The following is a 5,807-nucleotide window of genomic DNA, read 5'->3' on the forward strand; positions in this document are numbered from 1 at the left end:
AAGGCAGTATCTCAAGCTTCAGACTTCTTCATGATGCTTTTTTCAGTGCTAGTTCTGGGAGTCTACAAATTTTGGTGCTTTTAAGGTGGTGTGATCCTGGGAGAGGTATGGTCACTGCTCTCCTGGTCTGTGTTCTAGTCTTTAAACAGGAAGGACCACTGATCCCTGGAAGCTACTAGTGCTAGTGCTCCTCTTTGCCTTGGAACTGAGACCAGGGCCCCTGCTCCCTTGTGACTGACTACCAGCACTCTATGACCTGAAACTGTGATCTAGAATGCATACAGGCAATAGAGTTGTCATTTGGCACAAGTTGTACCCAGTGCCAGGAAAATGAAATCTTTTTCACCAGCTGTCTGACCCATTTACCATCCCTAGGTTGAGATCTCCCAAAGCTGCTGCTGCTGTAGCCCCTGTTGCTGCCCTCTATGTAACCTCTAGATAGGCCTCCACCCAGGCATCAAAGGTGTTTCCTACTGAACCCCTAAGTTTTCTTAGGCTGAAACGTCTCACCCTGACCTTTTGTTGATTCTGCCACTCCAAAGTTTGACTTGAGGAATTCTTTTAAAGTTGTTTGGAGTAGAAAGCTGAGAGTTCAGATGAGTTGCTACCTCTAATCTGCCATCTTAGTTCTACCCCACAACCTCATGATGCTATTTTAAAGACCAAATGAGATAATGTGTGGATATAAAGCACTTTATAAACCCTAAAGCATGACATACATGTCAGCAGTTAACATTAAAATGTTAAAGCCTTGTAGAAGAAGAAGAGAAAAGGCAGGAGTGATTTTTTAAAAGTCCCTTAATTGTCCCCACATTTTGTGTACTTCCTCAAGGGTTCTGATACCCATGTCCCCAATCTGAGTCTTGAGTCAAGATCAGAAGGAAACCAAAGCTGGCCTCTTCATAGAGTTCATTCACTTGAAAAGACCTTGTACTATGGACCAAGAATTAGCCTCAATCATTTCAAAAGTGTAGTTCAAATGATATACTCCCAGGTATGAGATTCTCAAATGTTTGAATGGGTAAGGGAATTCTGAGTTTAGGTTCTAGTTGGGTATATACATAATGCTGGGGTCTTAAATATATATGAGTATGGATTTTTGGGGACAGATGAGGTTACTTATCAGGGTGCCTAGCCTAGGGGCTGATTTTTGAAAATGGATTAACATTATCTTGTGTTATGACTTTGCAATTTCAAGCAAGAGGTAGGCAACATCTATTTAAGTGACATTGAAAAAAGAGGTGAATATATTGGACTGCTTACAATCTCAGGGAGAGGGGTAGGGAGGGTGGGATAGAATTTGGAATTCAAACTTAATAAAAAAAACATGTTAAAAAATTAACATGTAATTGGGAGGAAATAAAATATTATTTTTAAAAAGAAAAAGGAAAAAGAGGTGAAAATTGTTTTCTCCTGGCCTCAGAGTCGGTGTGTGTGTGTGTGCGCGCGCGTGCCCGTGATAACAATGTAGGTGCATGGCCTCAGGTGAGGAAAAAATGAATGTAATTGCCTTACCCTAGCTCTTCTAATATGGAGGACCAGGGAGAAAGAGAATAGCACTTCAGAGATCTGGAGTTGGCACCAGAACATCAGTCGGGGAAAAGGTATTGGTAAGAGAGTGATTGATATATTAGGAAACCCTGGACCTAATGACCAGAAGGGCCAGAAACAGGGACCAATGCACAGAGCCACATTATCCTGGACCACGATCATCACTGGTATTGTGAGTCATGTGGACTATGCATGACCAGAAGAGTACCTTTTAGTGACTCCAAGGTCTCCTTTCTTCTATTGGTGGGACTTCAACCCTAAAGTGGTGCCATAAGTTTAGAGCAATTATGCAGGTCCTTTGGGAAAGTGAGGCTCACTGGAGGAGGGGGTTACTTGACTCCTTAGCAATCTCAAGGCTTTTTCTTCTATGGCAAAGGCCTCATCCTCACTCATAGTTGGAGTGACTATATAGATACCTAGGGAAGATAGATTTTGCCAAAGGAGAAAGGGTTTTTTTTTTTTTTTTACTATCTATGAGTCCTTCTATAATTCTTCACATGCCTTATAATAAAATTTCTCTGTGTTAGATTCCTTATTGAGAGCTTGTTGCTAGTAGTAGGGTTGAAATACACCTTGCTGGGACTAATAACAAGTGTAATTCAGACTGAACTCTCAGTAGGGACAATACAAGTCTGATTCGTTTTCCAGGGTAAGTCCCAAGGTTGAACCTTGGTCTGTCAGAGAAAAAGGATCTAGGCATTGATATGATGGTGTTATATTTTAGGAACTCATCTGGGGCAACAGGGACTTTTAGGGGCGGGGGGAGAAGAGTTGTTTGCAATAGTAGACTAGCTGCATAAGCCATACACTAATCAGTACAGGCCCTGTAAACATCAAGATGATCTACTTGGTACTGTTCAATTGTACATCATACAATTGTGAGTTCAGGGTTGAGTCCCCAGGAACCATGATTGCCTAGTTATTAAAGGGCTGGTGCATAATAATGAGTAAAAATCTTGATATGAAGGATTACTGACTGGGGGTGCATTTGAACAGTGAAGGTGACACTTCACTATTGGTGTTCAAAGGACTTTACATTCTCTTTTGGGGGGATAAAAGGTATTGTTAAAAATGTTTAGGAATAAACACAAAGCACTTGCTGCGTTGTATGAACTGCTTGAAACTGTGCAGAAAGATACTCTTAGAGGAAGTATTATGAGATAAATTAATTAGGGCAAATAAATGATTAAACCCTGAACTTTTGGTCAGGGTTTACTAAACAAGTTGAGGTCCCTCACAGATATGAAAGGACAGGCAATGAAAGAAAGATGTTTGGGTGCTTCCACGCAAGAGAGAGACAATGTATTCTTTTGCCAACCAGTGCCAACACAGTGATATGGTCCATGGGACCAGTCAACTAATATATGCAGAATGGACTCATTATGACAGTCTGAGTTATGTGTGAGATTTTTGGAGGGGCAAAGTATCTGTTTATCTGCAAAGAAGTCATTTGAGTCTTGGCTAGAACACACCAAAGATATGATACATGAGAAGGGGAAAATAGGCAATACAAGAAAATGGGGCAGGGGGAGGTTTGCTTTTGACATTCAAAATATCTCTATGACACAGGTAGGTGATGCTGTAGAAAGTATTTGATATTATCAACTTCCTCCTCCCTCCTTGAAGAGGAGAGAGTTGAATCTCATCAAGGCCTTGTCTGTCTCCATCCTGTTCTTCCTTTTTCATATCAGAAGCTGGAGATTCAATTAACTATGTAATTACAATACTAGCTTACTTTTAAGGGCAATATAATGAACCTCAGATCCAGGTGGGCTATTTCTCTCTTGGTTTATGTAGTTTACATCATATGAAAACTTATTACTACAATCACAATAACTTAGAGCCTCCAGGTAGAAAAATTCCTAACAATCAGATAGAGGTTTGATTCTTTGCCCTAATTAAAATTTTTATGTTTTTTTAGCTGACCCTTGACCATTTTATATTTGAGGCGAAGTCAGGATAAATGAAATATTTAGGTAAAAGAAGCAAGCAGAATAGATTACAGTGTCTATTAATAGACAAATATATGGAAGGGAAATTTGGAAAAGAGTAGATCATTAGAAAAACCAAACAATTTCTCTGTCTCCTTGAAGAGGTCATTTTAGTCTGAGTTCTCTGTTCCGAGAAGCCTGCAAGGGATCTAATGGACTGCCTCAGTTCTTCCTTTTTCTGTTGTAGCTTAGTTACTCTTTCAGTTTCTTCCTTTACCTATTGCCTCTATGTTGCCAAATCTTTCTAGATCAGCAGAAAGTCCCCAACGATGCCAGGAATACTGTCTCCCCACTCTTCCCTCTAAATGCACTCTCTTGAAGGCTGTGTGTATATGTGTGCGTACATTTATCACCCAGGTGAGTCCCTCTTCTGGTTCAAAGATTTCTGTAGTTGAACTCACTCTCAGAGTTGTGTAAGAATGATTATCCTTCTGATATACAAATTCCAGAATGCCAAACAGCTATCAAAACCCTATTACATCTCAAAAATACACTGCCCAGAAGTCATAGCACTAAAATGTTTACATGTGCTATATAACCAATATGATTGCACTGGAAGCAGAGATGACATCCAAGTTATATTCTTAATTACTCCCCAGTAGAAGTAAGTGAAAGCTGTTAACTGTGTGCTAAGACATGAGAAGTTGCTACAGAGATCAATGGGACGTAGAGAGGAAGTACACAGGCAGAGAGTATGACAGAAGTTCTAGAAACTGGTCCTGAATATTCCCAGAGGAGACCCCAAGGTGTGCGTGAACTGTCATTATGGAAAGGATGATTCAGACCTGATCAGTCTCACAGAAGAAGCCCAAACCAGGCCTTCTGTCTGCTGGACTGTTGTCCAAGCCATATCTCCCAAAGGGATTCAGGATTTGGATTTGGACTGGAGTCAGAATTCAAGGTCACCTCTTTCTGGAATGGTACTAAGATAGCACATCTGAAGATCAAGCGACATTTTGCTACAATTCTGAAAGACATGAGCACTGGCATGCTAAATGCCCTCAAGACAAGAATTCAAAATTAGTCTGCTAGGAAATAATATACACCAGGTTATGATTGGGAAATAGAGATGGTATCAGGGTGGAAGTTACCCCAGTCCTTTAAGAAATCATCTCCAAACCCCAATCACTGTTCCTGAGTCCTTCCTTCATAGCAACAACTACTGACCAATTGTCACCAACTAGATAGGTCTAGGGGCCCTGGGAGTGGCAGGACTCTACAGATCACTATTCGTACTTCCAGTCTAACCCTCACAGCCTTTATTCAGGAAAGCAACGCCTATGGAGAAAAGACCAAAGGCCATACATAGGGCAGACATGCCAACCTAGCAGAAGCAGTAGGGATCCCTAAGGGAGAGATGGGAGGTCAAACCACCACCACCACCATCTTCCCTCAGACCTTGATGAGAACATGTCAAGAGTCCTAAGAAGAGTCATATTAAGTAATGATATTAAAGAGGAGGCATTAACATTAACATTGGACCCTCTGACTGGAGAGCAGAGCCATAAGTTTCAGAGCCTCTAATTAAGGAAGGGGATCATAACAGTCTTCTCCTCATTTCCCACCAGTTATCCTGCTTCATCGAATCAGGAAAACCTTAGTTCAAATGCTACCTCGGATACTTACTGTGTGACCTTGGGCAAGTCATTTCACCCAATTTACCTCAATTTCCTCATCTATAGAATGAACTAGAGAAAGAAATGGCAAACATCTCCAGTATAATATTGCCAAGAAAACTCCAAATGGGGTCACAAAAGAGTTGGACAATACTTAAGGACTGAACAACAACAATAAATACTAGTTGTGGCTTTCTTGAACTTCTACTTGCTTCTGAACTGGATATCTTCCCCCTTCTACTCTCCCACCCACTTTTCAGCTTCCATTTGTGTGTTGTCTTCCCCCATTAGAATATAAGTTAGCTGAGGGCAGGGCTGTTTTCATTTTTATTTGTATCCACAGTGCTTAGCACAGTGCTTGGCACATAGTAGGGACTCAATAAATTTTTATTGATTGAGTGATCTACTCTGCCATTATACTTTAAGAACCATGGGACTTTTTCATCTAACTTGCAGCTAAAGTTTTCCTTATGTGATGTCTCCCTCATTTGAATGTGAGCTCCTTGAATCCGGTTACTGTCTTATAAACTTCTGTTTGTATCCTTAGAACTTGGCATAGTGCTTTGTACTTACTAAATGCTTCATTTCCTTCCTTCCTTCCTTCCTTCCTTCCTTCCTTCCTTCCTTCCTTCCTTCCTTCCTTCCTTCC

Source organism: Petaurus breviceps, unplaced genomic scaffold (genome assembly GCF_028583685.1).
Source record: "Petaurus breviceps papuanus isolate PSGF00001 unplaced genomic scaffold, PetGlider_PUasm1.0 186, whole genome shotgun sequence".
Classification (NCBI taxonomy): domain Eukaryota; kingdom Metazoa; phylum Chordata; class Mammalia; order Diprotodontia; family Petauridae; genus Petaurus; species Petaurus breviceps.